We start from the raw sequence: 18,406 nt of genomic DNA, 5'->3' as shown, positions 1-18,406 counted from the left end.
AAGTTCATAATTATCCTATCAATAATTCTACATGTAAAAATACATCTCTGCGTGGAACATGGATTTGTTGAGAATGAGGGTCCATTCATACATTTCCAGAGCACTTATTTAAAATACAAAGCTGAAAAGCCTGAGTTTGAATATTAACTATAATGCCTCAGGTTAAGATGAATATTTATTGCAAACTTCTTCTGAGAAATGGGAACAGTCTAAGCCACGTCATCTAGATTAACTTTTTTTTCCCACAACATAGCAGAAAAATACTAAATATTTTAAGGTACTTCAGTAGGCAACAGGAGTATTTTTTGCTATGCAAATATATTTGGAGAGATAAAGACTCTTGTGTTCGAAAGGGAATGTTGCTTGAGAGAAACTTGTACTTATCAAGTTCTACTGTTTTAAGGGAAAATGAAGGTAGTTATAAAGAGAAAAAAGGATGATTGCTCTTAACTCCTGCTCCGTTAACATTTGTGCTGTGTGGGAGGAGGAATAAATAAGGTTTTGTTTTAAAGAAGCTACTCATGACCTGGCAATTAGAGCTCCTGCCTCGGGCTCCTGAAGAAAAAAGCTTTTAAGTGCCAGGCTAGCTGAGGTGGTTGTATTAAGGAGTGGGTGAGTGGGAGGTGTTTCACAGGCAGGAACAGGCTCTGCCCCTGCTCGGCTGGGTGACCAAAAAACACTTTTAGTACAACGCTGGACTGACTTAACAGAGGTTGTAAAAGTCGCATGAGCTTGGGCATCGCATCACCCTGAGCTTTGGCACGGACTGGCCGTGCTCAACTTGCTCTGCTTCCCTTGGGGCAAGGGCAGAGCAAGAACTTCTGCCCACAAAATCCCAGATACTCGTGCTGATACCCGAAGTGTGGCACCAGCTCCTGCAGGGACATTCAGGAAGCCTCTGCGCCCCACAAAGGTCCTGTTCACCCTGGAACTTCCAATAAAGCAACACAAAATATCAATGGTTAATAGATCAGAATTTTTTTCAGGTATTGAACTGATGAGCAAAGCAATTAATGTGGAAATTCCTTTGCAGCAGAAAAACTTATGCCTCTGTTCCGCTAAAAAGAAAGACATTTAAGATTTGCTTGCATTAATCTCTTCTTAAATATAGAGCAGTTTGCTTTAGATCTCTGGTATTTCCCTTCCAAGTAGAGGCGTGACTGGAAGCCACAGCAAACCCATCCCATGTACTCTTTTTAACTTCACCACCCAAGAGCTGAAGAACCAACAAGTCTCCCAGCAAAAATCCCCCCTCATTCCTTTAAAATGCAAATTAATACATCAGGCTTTATATCTCATCAAATAAAACCTCTCCACTGAAAAATTACAACATAACTGATTGGCCCACTTAAGACTGTCCATGACTTGGGAAACAGGAAAATATCAAACCCAGACAACTGCAGAAGTTGAAATTGTGTGCATCCAGCCCATTTCCCACCAGGCTTGCACACGCAGAGTTGCTAAACCTCATTACAATGTAGCATAAATGGAGGGCTAATTAACATAAGAAACTGATCCAAAAGAAAATCCCATCAACATACATGAAAACGAAGTTGATGTGTTTGAAATTCAGCCAAGTACAAATTAATTCAACATAGATTACATATACAGGGAGAGAGAGGCTCCAGCAGAGTAACTGGCGTTGTACGGGCATCTATGCCAGAGAGATTCCCCTTTCCCCTGTATCCCCTCCAATCACAAAGATGAATTATATTTGTGCACCATATGCTCCAGCATGAGACGAAGCAGTGGTCAACCTCTTCGTCTTGATAGCTGTAATTTCTTTATAAATTAATTTGTGTTATGTCTGTTTTCCCCTTTCTAGACAAGAGGTTCTGGGCCAAACACAGTCATATTGTGGCTTGTAAAAGACTGAGGTGTCTAATTACTGCACCCCTGCACTGTCACTTCCATGCTGGTGCCGTGGCATCCATGCTAGTGCCGTGGCAGAGCACGTGGTGCTGTGGGAATACCTCTGTGGCAAGCAAAGCAGGAGAGAAAGATGCCTGAACTCTGTCCAAGGTAAGAACAGCCTGAGAAAAGCTCTGGGCTGGTGTTTCTCTGTACTCCGGGATCCAAACTGGATTTACTGTGAGCTTTGCTCTGTGCCATGGAGCAAACAGTGGAGCTGCAAACTCTGGTCAGGCCAAGGTGTGCCTTGGCAAGGATGCTCTTACCACATCGTAGCTGCTGGTGTGAGCAATTCACGTAGAAAATTCACACTGAAGCCACCGACAGCCTCGTCACACCAAAGATTTTCAGAAACATCATTTTGCCCACCAGATACAACTATGAGCAGACCACTCAGTCCCACTGGCACAGTGCAAGCACCTGAACCACATTATTTGGAGAAAATAACTTTGGAAATCCTGTTTCTTTCAAGCTGCTGCTGTGTGGCTGATATTTGTGAGCAGTGGATATTTGTGTCTTCACACTGGAGGAAGAACCATTTTCCTTCTCTTTATTGCTCTGGTCCCTAGATCTCAAATTATCTGAAATACTGTCTTAGTTAAGTTCATATGGCTCTGCCCTTCAGGTCATAGCAGATGCCAGGGCCAGAATATTCTCTAGAACACTGGCAGGTGTTTGTTTGAGTGGATTTTTATAGGTCTGAAGCCTCATTAGTTGTTTTCATGACCTGAATACTAATATAGTAGTGTACTTCTTAGGCTCTGGATCTGAATACTCTGGAAATTCAAATTAATTTCAATCTATAGGTAATAGTTATCCTTATTTAGAACAATATGAATCGGTTTGATAAGTACCTTTTACACCAATAAAAATTCTGTGTAAGTATAGCAGATGATTAACAGAATCCCTGTAATAAAGTATTTTATGTCAAGATGTCCCACGTACAGCAAAAAATAAATTGTTGGGTCAAGTGGCAAGTGAAAGATATTCAGGATTGGTAACACCTCATTAAAAACCATTTCAACTGCCCTAAGGCAAGATGTTAATACACAGTAATTGTCTGCCCAGAGCGAATCTTTTTGCAGTTACATGAATAATGCAAAGTAACTAAATATGCTTGTTTATGTATTTAACAGATTCACTATAACTTCAAAGCTAAAAACTCATTTTTTTAGTGTTTTATGCTACAATCACAAGTTCACAAACAGCAGAAAGAAGGATAAAAACACTCTCTTCTACAACTGCAAACTTCACTTGCAGAAAACAAAGTACAAAAATAATTTAATTAGGGTATCTGTGAATCCCGAGGAATTAGTACTGCTGCTACATCTGCACTCATCTTGTTGCTCCAATAAAACTGTAAACAAATAATAGGACACCAGTAATTGTAATTTAAACAGTGTAAGTGATGCCTATTGCTGCACAGAAAATTACAGAGTGTTTTCCAACTGCCTTTGTGAAACTGTGTCTGTGTTTTTAGCATTTTAGCAAAGAGTATCTGTAAATAGTGGGACAAAATTCTGGTAAATCTCAAGTACCCTCACAAACAGAAGACAATTTCAATCTGCCTTTAGAGAAGGAATTTGAGATTTATCCATCTGAAAATAATATTTTGATCATATGTTTCAGACTTTGAATGTCTGGATAAAGGAGTTTGCTTTTCTGCTGGATTACTCTTTTATGAACTACTACCCAAATTTTTGGAAGGCTGGAATTCTTAACACTAATCTCTAAAATCAATGCTTTATAAGATATTTTATGAAAGTAGATGTCTTGATATGCACAGTGTGTTTACAGCTTGGGCCCAGAAAATGGTATCTCTTATCTAAAATCATTTTTACAAAATCTTTTTCTCTGCAACTTCTTGATCATTCGTACATAATTTGTGTACTCTAATGTTGCTGTAAGATGTAAACAAGATTTAATCGGCTGTTCCAGAATATTAATGTCCCATATGAAGATTTCATTCATTATTCGTGCTTAGAAAGTAGCCAGTGTTACTGGTTTTGTGCGTCTGCTCTGCTGCAAACAGCTCAAAGACATGATCTGGTTTTCCATCTAGAATAAATGTTCTGTTGCAGTTGAGCAAGAACTTGTTACCACTGGACTGAGTTTTTCCATTAGCAGGAGACAGTGAGTGACAGACAACAGCTCATTCCCCACTCTTCAGAATTAAGTAAAATTTCCTGCTAATTTCTGGTGTCTATCCTGAAAGGCTTGTATTAATTAGCACACAAATACAATTTATGTAACTGTAAATTGTGTCAGTACAGAACCTTTTATGCTCAGGAAAGAGACTTTCCTTTGGTAACTCTGTAACCCAGTGACTCGTATGGGTCCTGTAAAAATCAACCTCCCAGGACAGGAATCCATGGCGTGGGACATGGGGAATTCAAATCCCTGTCGTCTTAGCAAACAAGCTGCTCTTTTAATTGGACATCTTGGGCCATATTTTTCACTGTCTATATTCTGAACTTACGACCTAATCAAATCAGGAGAGAAAAAATAATAGGAGGAGGAGCCACGAACTTAGAGCAATGAGACTGATCAGAATCCAGGGAAAACCAACAGGGTTTGCACAGATTTTTCAAAATGTAGCTCTCAATGCCAGGAATTGGTATCAGGTACGTTCTGTGCAGTCTGAAGCTCCCTGAAGAAATGAGAAGGAACTGTGCTCTCCCCCCCACTGATGTGTTTCAGCCTTGATTTCAAAGGTCTCTTTTTCAGACAAGCCAGGATAGTTCATGCCTACTCTACACTTGGCCTTCCCTGCTGAGAATACCAACAAGAATGTCTCATCTCCATGTGATATTTAATCCCACTGCAAACCCCTGAGGGACAGAGATCACACCTACTTGTCTGTAAAACCTAATGTGCACATATGGCAAAGAACAAATAGTAAAAAGGTTCACAGACAATATGTGAGGCTAAGTTTTGTTTACCTTTCCAACATGAGAGTGTATTTATGCCACAATTACTTTCCAGAATACTTAAGCCCAATAAAGCTTGTGCAGCTCTAACTGGGGTGAGGTGACATCATTCAGTGCAGGAACACGCAGTTTTATCATCAGCTTTTCTCAGGAAAAAGTGTTCTGTTAACAGGGTTTGAGGTTGAAAGGCTACTTAGGAAGACTTTATTTTGTCCTAATGTATATCTGATGTGGCAGCTGCTCCCTGGTTTAAGAAGATCTCCAATAATGGCAGCAGAATTTAACGCAAGGAACGACAGAAATTTTCAGGTTTTCAACACTTTTTTCCTATTTCTTTCCTCAATCAAAAAGTAGCCTGCAGTAGCTGCACAGTGTCAGCAGTGCCCTGCTGAGGATTGTTAATGTGGGATGTGGGAAGGGTGATGTTCCTCAGCAGCGTGCTCATCCTGACCACGGCACTCACAAACAGCTCCAGCACAGCAGAGCTGCTCATCGCTCGCAGGCTATCATGGGGTGGCTTTGACTGCTCTGCTTCCAGCTGGAGGCTGGGCCTCCAGAAAAAGCCACTGTTACGTCTTTAAAGTAATTTAAACCAGCAGCCTGCTTGGGCCAGAACGACAATAAGCAGAAATAATGCAGGTGAAGAGCTAAAATCTGCCTTCCAAACGCAAAGCCCTCTGCTGAAATCATAAAGCGTGCACATGATGGCTGGGTTGGAGCAGGGAGCCAGCTTTCTGCCAGAGCTGGCATGGGAGTAGAACATTATTTGGATTCAAAAACTATGTTAGAGAAGGACAACAACATTGTCTTTATGACTCATTTTTGTCAGACTGGATTCAAAACTTATACCAACAAATTTGACATTTCATACTGCTCTGCAGAAAGCAAGTAAAATGAGTCCATGTTTTAAAACAGCAGGGAAGCTTCCAGTGCTACAATTAACTGGTAACATATGCCACTGCTGCCAAGAGGATTTTTAATCTCTTTAAACATTAATGTAGCATTTTTGCTTCTGTCGCAATAAGGCAGCCATCTGTGTTTGAACCTGCTGGGAAACCAGGGATATGTTTACAGAGAGAGAAATAGAGAGAGGCAGAGAGGGAGGTAGACAGCCATGTTTCTAGACCCAGCATCAAAAATAACAATTCAAACCTTTTAAATAGTATTATTAAGGTGTCATATAGCAGTAGGAAGATGGTTAAAATGCTCAGACTGCTCAATTTAAAACTGTATGAAAAACTAACCCCCAACCCAGAACATATTCTCCTTATTTAATATACTTGTTTTTCTGCATGACTGTGAGCAGTTAATAAAAAATTTCATTACAGACTTATTTCCAGGAAAATCCCAGGTCCATGACATTGAAACAAACCTTTTATATGATATTGAGCAACAGTAAAAAGCTGAGAGTTCTGTAAATCCTTTCAGCATGAGCCTCCAATTCTGCATTTCTCATAGCACTGTAGTCTCATATTTATGAGGTTTTAATTTAATTATTTTTTATTAGGAACTAATGTCCTCTGAGAACCAGGTACAAAAATGCAGGCTCACAGCTACCCTCTACAGACGTATAAAAGGTGACGGATCTTGGAAAAACATCAGCCCTGCTTTTTTTCCAGTTTCTGTCTGCACTCCTTGGGATGACAGCCTTGAACACAGGGACAAGTCTGGGGAAAGAAAAAATGAGAGGGATTTGGGGCAAGGAGCTCACACTGCATTCAAAACCAGGTCTTGGAAAACCACAGTTGTCGATTTCTCTTGGTTTTGGGGATGATCCCAAAGCAGCTCCCGGGTGGTGGCTCTGGAGCCAACGTACCCCAACAGCAAGAGCAGATCCCAGCAGGGCCAGCAAGGCATGGGACAGGCAGTCCCAAAAAGAACCAGGTACAGTGGCATGGAAAAGATCCCCAGCTGAGGAGGGATCCCTGGGAAAACGCCAGCCCTGACGCAGACCACTGCAGCCTTTACGAATTCACAGGGTTAATATTTTTAATTTCGTGGGCTAAATTGTTAAGTGCTGACATCCAGCATCCTTTGATGAAGCTGCAGGTGCTCAGCACGTTTTAAAATGTAGCCACGCGGTTTTGGGCCCATTTGTTTTTCCTGGCTACAGCAATTCAGGTGGGAGGTTTTAAAGAACTTAAGTAGGCTTTTTGCTGCTGGGTTACTGCTGGTTGCTGTGGATGTATTGACTAATGGATGGAAAGGGGATACAGGAGTGGTCTATTGTGTTATTAAGGATTGTCAAACAGGAGATAAAGCCCCTTTTAAATGGATGTGTGCATAGGTTAAAATACATCACATGGATCTAGACATTGCTGTATAAACCCTGGAGTGATAGCTTTGGTTACAGCTCCTAATTTAGTTTAAATGTAAAATGGCCATAAACAACAGTTATTTCTCACACAGACAATTAAGTACCCAATATTTATAAAATACCATGTATCACACAGACCTCTAAAGTCTGAGAAAAATCTTGTGCTGTTTTTGGGATTTATTACATCCTATATATTTCCTATTACATCCCATATATTACCTAATGAAAGAAAACCTGTATGAAAAGAATAATTTCCTTTCTCGTAGTACTTGTTTCAATTTTATCTCTTTTTGTTAAAACTAGCCCTTCCTTAGCTTTCCTGAACTGGGACCTGGCATGTACTGCCTTGTATCTTTATTATCTTTTTGATGTGTTGAACTCACCCATTAAAAGATAAGTGTAATTCTATGCCAAACCACTTCACCTGCCAACAGTTAAGCTTTGACTATAATTGTGAATTGTTTGATTTTGAACCACTAAATATGCACTGAAGTATTTAGGTTGCCTGCATTTTTTGCCATTATACTTTAAAAAGTATTTTATCACAAACCAATTATCTTAAAAAGGACTAAGGTGATCTTGTCAGACACAAATAATAGTAGCAAGTGTAGTGAGATAAACTGAAAAGAAGGACAGCAAAATTCATGACAATGACAGTATTTATGAGCCACCTGCACAGAAACAGTAGGATTTGTCTAGATTATTCATCATTGCATTTTTTAAACTATTTTGTCCATCTAATTTTTAATACTCGTGGTTCCAGACGGATTTTGGCTTTGGAATGACAAACTGTGATTGCCCTGGGGTTTGCTTTCTGCAAAAGATTTGAGATAAAAATTCTGCATAAGAACAAAAAATTATTTTATCATTTTTGTTTCATAAACTCCTGCGGAATTCTCACTTTCCGCAATCTCTCTGTACTGCAATTTCCTGCTTTACAGCCCCATGCCAAAGAAAGGATGCTGAACTTGCTCCTGCTTGTCCATATATTCACCTCTTTAAAAATGGGAAGAGTATGATTGAGATATTCATATGACCAAAGCTAAATATTTGTATATATTTTCCCACGCAGAAACTGAAAGGCACTTCAGCTAACTTTAAAAAAAAATGCCTTTCCTAGGTATTTAATTCAGTGAGCACCTATGGGTGACAGGTAATAGCAAAGGGATATTAAAGCTTTGTGATGGATAAATTAAGGACCAAAAAATTAACTTAGAGAAAAATATTGATAATAAACAGCTCAGCGTGAAATCTGCTGATAAAATAGTTACTAAAACCTCATTCTCTTCAAGAGTGTTCAAGGAAATACCAATATTCACTCAACAGCAAAAAACCCAACAGAGAAATAATATTCTGTAATCAGCAGAGGCAGCCCAGAGAGGCTGTTAATTTAGCAGAGAAATCAATCAGCTTGGCCAGGAATGATTTGTTCCTGTTCAGCCCAGTCGCCTTTTCCATCTTGTACCCGAAAACGATTTCCATGAGGACACAGCTGAAGTTGGTTTTTCCTGGCCCAGGATTCTCCACCCCCTCCTTGCCTTCAAGAAGGAATCCCACCTGTGAGTCTTACAGCCAGATTCAAACATTAAAACAATTTATGGTGGCAGGAGGAAAATATTTCTGCCAGGTGCCAAATATAAAGCAACACAATGGTTGGCAGTGGAGTAAACTTGCTTAAATTATTTTTTTTCTTTTGGACTTTTTCAGCATCGAGTAAATGGACCTCCCTTGGATTAGAAATGGCAACTGAAACAGCATGCCAATTTTTTAAAGGCATAAAAATAAATTAAAACTTGAAAATTTGGATTCAACAAGTTCATCATGCTTGTAACTAACAGTGTGAATATACTGAAATGATTCGAGATATGGTTCCTAGTTCTAATTTTTGGTCAATGCTGTTTTCAATAACAAGAGATTTTTGGCTCAAATATGAATTTCTGCTCTTCTGAATGGAAGCTGACTAGTGCCACCTCACAGAAAGGAGCATAAAATCTTATCTCATGAAGGGCACTTACCAACTGCTACAAATACTACGCTCAGAATCATGTCATGACCAAAATCAAAGTCCATTTCTTCTGTCGTCAGTTCCCTACCACTGTGGGAGCTCTCCTTACACACTAATCAAAGTGATTTTCCTCCTCCCTCTGGATCAATTTCCTTCCACAATAAAAATCAATTCTCAGTCACTTTGTCTTCCCCAGTCAAAGTCAATTCCCCTCATGCTGACATACATATTCAAATGTCTCCCCCTGTAACAACCCCACTTAGTGCGTGCACCAGCAGCAGCAATCCAGCCCACCAGCCAGTCTTTATGAATTGATCGGGTTTGCCCACAGGCAAACAAAATTAATCCCCACTCACACTTACAGGATCAATTTCTTCATCCCAGCTTAACTCTGTTTCCCCTCACTGAACATCCTGCTCCTCCCTTCATGACACAGGAATGTGTTTCTGCCCTGCCTTGTGCCCTTCAGAAGCTCTGTTCTCCTTCTATCACATCCCTTTCAAGGTTTTATTCCAGCTTTTCCCTTTCTTATTCCTTGTTCCAAACTGGTAGCAATCCCAGTATACACATTCCATCCTTCTTTCCCTTGATTTCACACCTCTGTCTGGGGTCTCTCACACACAATTCCTTCCCAGTTCGGTGGTGGTCCAATAAGTTTAGTTAGATATAAATTGAAATACTTCTTTGGATCGAGGAATTAATTCTACCCATAATTTTTCTTTTCTTTTTTCTTTCTTTTTTTTTTTTTTTTGCTTAAGGTGCTACTCTTTTCTCACATCCTGATCTTTTCAGATTTCAGTACACAGTTCTGAGATACATATCCCAGTTAAATTGTCACAATTCCATTAACTATCTTCTCTGAACATCTCAGACCCAATCCTTCCCTCTAACATAGATTTGTGGGATGTCATTTTTCTAAAATGTTTTACAGATGGACTCTGAAGAAAACCCACCCACTCATCATATGTCTCTCATGGGGTTTTTATACCTTTTGCTAGATTTTCTTCCAGACTTGTCTGATTATATTTTGAGAATTATTGTTTTACAGCTCAGGAAAAGGGGAAAATGAAAACATAAGCAAATATTCTAAATAATATCCAACTGGAGTTTCGTATCACTCAGCTTTTTTGAGTAAGACTTCAGCTGGGGGTAGATAGATAGGATAGGAGAGTGAATGCAGAAAACAAAGGAGATCAATATTCAGGTTTTGGTGTAAAAATATTAGATGTTATATCCCAAATAGCTAAAATAATTTTAATGGTCTGACAATGTTCACCTTGAATTTATTTCAATGGATAAAAACATTACACCTGCAGCTGCAGTGCTGGACTGTGTTGGGTTGCTAATGTAATTTCCTTCAAATTTTTTAGACAAAATTATAATTCTGTGATTGGTATCATCATGCTTTAGCCTTAATCATTTCCACAATATCAGCTTCCTTGATACACAACTTCAGAAGAGTTTGCTTTTTCTAGCAGAATAAACAAAGAGCATTATTTTCCCCCCAAAATAAAATTTACGCTATTCCAGGGGAAAACAATTTTATTAATTCACGACTGTCTTTATCTTTTGCCTCTACCAGTGTTTCCAACTTCCAACACTATTTGTGTGTGATGGCTGGAATCAATTTCTGTGCAAGAAAAAGGGGGAAAATCGTCGTGAGTGCAAACAAGAAAACAAACCAGGGATTTTGCTGGCATGGAGCAAGTCATGGCTGAGTGCTTTCCTGGAAACCCAGCCTGGGAGGGCTCCAGGCCCATCCTCTCTGTAAATGCATTAGTACCTATTGTTTCAGCACCAGGTGCACATGTTTGTCTACAAATTATTTTCCTCCTGAAGGCCAAAGAACAAAAGCCAAAAAGCCCCTAAATTGGAAAATAACCTCATCCAAGCTCATATGCAGGAAATCCAACACTCTCAGCTTTATCATTCCAAAGCCCATGAAGACAACACAAGGGACAGCTCCATGTGCTTTATATAGAGAAAAAGAATAATTTTTCCTCAAGAAAACTCATACAGCCTCACTGAGGGATTGGGGGAAGAAATGTTCAAGTCTAATGGTGTCTTCGGTTTCAGTAAATTTTATCTAATTTAGCAATAAGATATAAATCTGAATTTTCTTTTACCACTCATTTTATTATAGGTCTTGCTGTACTGCCAGAACAATGAAAATCTTGTGTTGAATGTTTGTGCTCAAAAGGGAAAGTTGCTTGCTTTGGTTTTGCCTTTTCTTTTGTGTTCTCCAAAGACCTGGTGGAGAGAGTGCACAGCTGGAGAGTTTTACTCATGTGGAAAAGGAAAAAAAAAAGATGAATGGAATCAAAACCACTTAAAAATACTTGAAATTTTATAGAATTTTAAATGATTCTCTCACTCCTGCAGTTCAGAGTAAATAGATCCTTGCACCTCCTTCTGATCACATTCTGATGACAAACAACACATAACACAATCTGAAGCACTTTTGGAAAACATCACACAGAAAATCCACAGCAGGTCTTTGTTCCCAGAGTGTTTAATGTCAGAAGGTATGGATAGGCCCACTCAGGTATTGCCAGTTTTCTGCAAATCTGCTCTTCCAATTTTGAATTATTTTAAGGAACACAGAATATTCAGATAGATTTCTGACAACTCACAGTGAGTCACCTAATAACAGAAATTAATCCTCTTCCATTATGACAGCCCAAACAGCAGCACCACTGCTTTTAAGGAGTGGGTATCTGGCATGATATTCCCAAGTAAAACATCAATTCAAGCTTTCATTTTTAGAGTTCTTCCAAGTTCTGACACAGTTACTCCTGCAACGAACAGCTATGAAGAGATTGAATCTGCTGCACCACGAGAGTTTTGGAAGGGAGGGACTTATCCTGAGGGAGTCAGAACAGAGTTGAATCCACCAAGCAAAGTCACTCCTCTGTAGGAAGTCCTATGGGAACTCCTATGGGAATATATAAGGCAAAAATCCCTTTTTGCTCAGCATCACATTGATAAGAGCACAAAGGAGAGCAAGGTGTTACAGCTGCCAGTGGTGGTTTCCACAAGCACAGGTCACTGATTTCTGTGGCAAATATTTCCTAGAAATGCTCTTTCCTGCTGGGGAGCTGAGGGATGGGGTTGGTGTTCAGGGGTGCAGGAACTGATAAGGTGCATTTCAGCTGTCACTGAAATTTAGTGCTTGGCTCAGTAATGACTCAGTTTAGGAGGAGACATTTAGAGAGTCATTAAAGGTTGGCCATGGGGACAATGTGCACCTCTGAGGTAGGGACAGAGAGGGAATTGGGTGGAATAGAGGGAAGGAGACCTGGGAGCTGGAAGGTGAGTTTGCTGCTCAGAGAAAACACAGGAAAGGAAAGGGAAAAGGGAATTTCTTGAGAAGGGCGAGAAGCAGCTTTAGAGGTGGAATGTTTTTTTTTTTTACTCATCCCAGTTCAGCTTGTCACCAGTTGCTCACCATACAGAACATCTGAGCTCCTTCTCTTCCCCTGTTGAAGATTTCTGTGTGCAAGTCCCATTCCAGTCTCCAAAAAGCAGTCCTAGGAAGGGCTGTAGGTAAAAGAGGTGGATATTTACTCTGCCTGTACTTTGAACCATCCCTGTGTATAGGGATGAATGAGACACAAAAAAAAAAGTCAGAGCAACAAGGCCAATGTTCAGGTGGTCTCTTCTTCTAGAGGTTCACAGTGGGTTTAAATAAGTGATTTTTAGCCAGCAATAACAAATAATGTCCTTCTTCACTAATATGTAAACCAGAAGATAGCACTCAGAAATCATTATTGACTTCCTAAATAAAATGAATTTGTGGGAAAAAAATTAATACAAAGAAAGGTAGGTTCCAAAAATGTCTCACAATTGGGGATTTTTTTTGGGTGGAGGAAATAGGGCAGCAGTGAAACACTGGAAACTCTCCTGAAGTGCAGCAGTAGAAAGCAAAAAATTAAATGAAAACAATTGAGCATGTGTGAACTGCTGCTAGCAGGAGGATGCAAATTTCTCACCTGTATATCTGACTTTCCAAATTAATAAGGAATGTTGGGAAGGGAGATCATCAGTCTCGGTGGCGATGGGATCAGCTGTATTTCCCAAAGGGAATCCAGGTGGGAGTAGAGGGGAGATTTGAACAGTTTTCTGCTTTTAGAGGTTTTTTTCCCCTCTAAAGCCAGCAGAGGCTGTAACAGGAGGTGAAAGGAAGAACGTGAGCAGCAAGGTGTGATTCCAGAGTTTGATACAGAAGGAGAAAATTCCCTTTCCTCCAGTTCCTAAAACTTCACTCCCGAGGAATGCAATGCTGGGCCAGTTGGGGAAGGCAAAGGAAGGGCAACTCCCAGTTCTCCTTCAGAGGCCTTTTCAATTTAATTTAGGAATTATCTTCTGGTGTGTCATCACCTCTATAATGACATGAAACTAAAGAAAATAAAGAAAATTTGAGAACTTGTTACATCCTCATGTGTCTGTATTTCTGTACAATAATCTGGCTCTCAAATATTTAACTCAGCTGCACTTCTGAAACAAACAGCTTTTTTCCTACTTAGGAACTGTAACAGGGCCAATATGTGTTATTTTCAACTGTTTTCAGTGCTACATTTTCCTCTCTTAGTATTTGTGTTCAGGTATCATTGTTGACTTGATTTTCCAGAGCTCAAAATGTGGAAATTTCATATTCCATTCAGCACCTTCTCATGAGATATGAAAAAAGTATTCATAGAAAGCAGTTGTATTTGGGTTTAACATTGTTAGCATTTCCTCTCATGAGGGATATTAAATAATTTCATGCACAACTGCTCAAAATATTTTTTAAACTTCTGTAAACATAAGATTGCCAAAATCTAACATATGTTATGTGGTATTTAATCCTCCAGAGGAACTGTAGGAACAAAACACTTCTGCTAAAGTAATTAATAAGCACCAATACAGATACCTAGAAGCTGTTCCATCAAAATGAATCATATCCTTCTCTAAGTCACACCCAATATTCAAGCAGTCTAAAAATGAAAATTCAATACACAAGAATACCGGCTAAAACAAGTGCTGAAATCTTATGTATCGAGATCAAATCACCAAAGCTGTGCTACCTTCTGGTGCTCCTGAATCAGGAAAAAGAGGGAAGTTATTTGTAGAAAATTAATTTTTCCTATGAGAAACGTCGTTTGGCACAGCCCATGAATCCTGTGGGGACTGGCGATTAAGGTTAAAGTGCATGTTAATGAATTATTGAAAGTAAGTTAAAAACCAGCAGAGTTCCCTAAATCCATCACAATTTGTAAAGGTATTTTCAGTTGCTGCTTACAGATGTGGCAGATAATTCTTACTTTTTTGTTTTCCTGCAATTTTAAAAATGCACAATTCCCTGCTAAGTGAATCCCACTGTGATACTCGGTCAGCATTACAGTGCTTCACATATTTTGTCCTAATATTTACTAGGCAAAAATAGAAACTCAGGTCATGTGTGGATCTTTTCAATCAACATAGAATTCCTCAGGGTGGAGCAAAAGTTAGCGCTCCTTCTATCAGGTCAGTGTTGAAGCTGCTGCCTGTGGCTCCTGGGCAGAGCTGCAGGAAAATGTTTCTTCCAGTTCAGGACCCACTCAGGTCCTGAAAATCCTCTAAAAAGGAATCCTCTCCTCCTTCTCTCCAAGTGTGACAGCACAGAGGAAAGAAATTAAAATTCCATGAACAGCAGAAGAAATAAAAGGGAGAGGCAGTATCCTAATCAATGAGGTATTTCACTGGATTACCATTGCTAGTGCTGAAATCAGAGCTGCTCAGTTGTTTTACTCTGCACTGAATGAACACTTAAAGTAAATAAAAATCAGCATCTGAGCCTGCATTAGAACCATGGACTCCTCCATAGGTGCTGTCATCACTGGGCTATAAATTCATGCCCTTTTTCTTGTTATTTCCTGCTTTATTCTTTTTTTACTATTTACCATATGAAGGTTTTACACATAAAGCCTAGTTTATACATCTTAATATTTGTATTTTTGCTCTTTATAATAACTTAAACATAATTTTTATAAGTAGCTTGGATTTTTTTTTCTGCTTTTCAGTTTAAAGTAATCCTTCCAGTAATGAAACTTCTTAATTGAAATGATAATTAAAAAAAAAAAAAAAGGAGTTGATTCTTGGTTTGGATTTTGACAATTCTCTTAGTACTGACTACAGAAGTCTGCATGGTTTAGGATGTTGTTAATAAAATATAAGGTCTCAGTAAAATAAAAAAAAGAAAGAAAGGAAAAAGCCTAAATTTCTTCACCTCCACAGGATAAAGAATGGAAAGTTTCAGCTTTAAGTGTCCAGGTTGATTTTCACGTAAAGGCATTTTCAGAATTAACGTGGTTTTTGTGGTTGGGTTACAATAAGTTCCATCGAGTTGTCATTATCTAAATGACAGCAGTGACACAGAACTTGAAATTCCTTTTTCCTTCACAGAAGGTTCCTCCAATTCAGTATTGAAAAAAATGAGTTGAACACCAAAACTGTCGCTGCCTTTTTCACGTGAGTTTCTGCTGTGGCAACATGCTGCACACCTTTGCAAAATGGGTAATTAATTTACACTAACGATGCAGCTACTCCATTACTACACAATTCTCCCCAGGACCCCTCCTCTGCACAGATCCATTCCCTGGGATCAAAGTCAACATTCCTGTAGCTGGAGCTTCTCTGAGTGCTCCAGGGCATAATTTACCTCGCTCAATAGAGGTATGTATAATTTATTTTTTTTTATTCTTGGATGAAGAGGCTCTTCAATATCTTTACCACAAAGCAAAATAAAGTGGCCATTGAATTTGGGCTCATCAGTGGATGAGGTGTGCATTAGCCTAAGCTGCCTGTGATTAAACAGGCTGAGACAAGAGCAAGCTTAATTACATAGGGGGAAGAACTTAAGGATCACATTAAAGAGCAGAAGAGGGAAATCCCACAACGTTGAACTCTTTGTGTAACAGAATATTTATAAAACATGTATTTAGCTGATATATTTTCTGCAGACATGGCTCTGCAAAGTATGGTTTTGAAGGTTTTAGAGACCAAAATACAGATTTCTATGGAAAAAGTGGGAACTATTTGGGTCATTTCAACTACATCACAAATTTACTTTTTCCCTAACCACAATACACTTTATAGACTGTCTTTTTTCTTCTTATTTTGGAAACAACCCAGCCCTTCCCCAACATCCAGACTTTTGGATCCACTTATCAGCTTCACTTTGACAAACAGTAGAGATCTCAAAGAAACACAACCCAGGAAATATGAAAATAGTCACAGTGTGGGGAGGAATGGCTTTAAGCTGACAGAGGGCAGGTTTAAATTGGATATTATGAAGAATGGGATGAGATTTAAGGTCCCTTCCAACCCAAATTCTGTGAAGACCAGCAGCCTGAGAGAAAACCACTGACCCCACAGAAGGAAAGAGTGAGAGTTTGACATTTTCTGTTTCAACAAACTGTATATTTTACCAGTTTTCTAGGCATTTTTGGAGCCAGGTGACACCATTTTGTGGGTCAGTGGGTAAAGAAGTGCTGGGCTTGAGGCAAACTCTGGTTCCAGGCCTCCTGAATGTAAGAACACATTTACCAGAAATGAGGCTGCCTTGTTTTACAAGGTGTCTTTCCAGGTTTTCATCCCATAGCAATTGTTTGTCACAAAGCTGAAGCTGAAATACTTAAAAATCAGGTTCTGAAAGAGGCTGCACTGAGAACTTCACATTTTTCACAGCTCAACAAACACTGCCACGGAAAAGCTCTGTTAACATGGTTCACATACTTGTGCTGAAAATGACATTTAGCTGCAGACACACACACACCAAGTCAGAGATGCAAAAAATTCCAAATATTTTTCCACATAAATCCAGAATGACAAAATATTATCTGTTAGCACAAAGCAGAATAAAAAAGAACTGACTCTCTTTTTGTATTTTTGCTAGGTATTTAAGCTCTAACTGTCCAAAAGAGCATTTTCCCTCGCTGCTTTTAAGAAACCAAAATTTATTGCAGCATAGTAGGAGTCTTCAAGGTCAAAGGGTAGATAGTCTGCTTGCTGCAATATAATCTGACATGATAAATCATGTACAAGCAGCCTGCAGTGCTGCTATCATGAATTTGTAGGAGAATAGAAAATGATTTTTACAAAATATTCATTAAACTATATGGCAATTTTCATTTTTTATGTGTTCTGTTTTACTGCTTTGTTTTTCCTTCCCAATAAACAATCTTTACAAAAAGCCCCTTCTCTTTCTTATCTCTCCTTCAACAAACGTTATGTCACAGAGCAAAGGCTGCTAATGGAATAGTTTCAGAGACAGAAGGTAGAGGCTTTCTTTGGGACTACACCCTACAAAAAGCATTTTTCATGAAGAATGAAAGAAAAAATGACATATTTATGGGGTTTTTTGTTTGTTTTGTTATGAAAAAACACATGTATAACATTCCTGAGGATGATGGCAGAGGATCAGACCCTCCAGCAACACTTTAATCTGCTGCTCAACTCTATTTGTACTTCACCTGAAGGAAGAAATAATTGAGAGATTGACAAAAAAAGTCAGAATTTGTTTAGTGCTAAATTCTGCTAGTGTGCCAGGCCGGTTGAAAGCTGTAAAACCCAAAAATCTCATAGAACCATGAAATAGAAACTCCTGAAAGAGATGTTTTACAGGACACAAAAGAAAGTCCTAAACCAGGCAATGCCAAGACTGCAGGGTGGGAGTGGGAGGCAATTTCACAGCCTGTAAAATATTTGGACTTTCAATCCAAGCTCTTATGGGCCATGTAGATTAATAAATTGCAATAAATATGAATCAAAACACGAAAAATACACAGAATCCAGTGCATTATCCGAAACAAAGAGGCTCAGGATCTCTTTAATCTCGAACAGGATGGGATACAAAGAAGCAGAGTGAATCCCACTAAAAATACAGGATTTTAGCTGTACTGCCAGAAATGGCTTTCAAAGTGCTCTAGAGGAAATGATGGGGTTTTATCCCCTCTCCTTGCACAGATCACACAGTGATCCTGAGAGCAGCTGAATTTAACCCACTGCTATGTGAGAGGGAATTATGATTATTACTATTATTATAATCATCTTCTTTTAAGACCTTAAGATTCATAGGTTAAGATCTTTGTTAGCTTTTCAGAAGGAGCTAAGTTCCATTTCCCTGTTCTTATTTTCCAATACTCATTGCCCCCCTATCTGACTCTCTTTAATGCTGTTTTCAGTGTCATTTGCAAAAATGAAGAGCTGTAAATGTTCCATTCA

The sequence above is a fragment of the Corvus hawaiiensis genome, chromosome 14 (genome assembly GCF_020740725.1).
Source record: "Corvus hawaiiensis isolate bCorHaw1 chromosome 14, bCorHaw1.pri.cur, whole genome shotgun sequence".
Taxonomy (NCBI): Eukaryota; Metazoa; Chordata; class Aves; order Passeriformes; family Corvidae; genus Corvus; species Corvus hawaiiensis.
Note: the sequence above shows the minus strand (reverse complement) of the source record.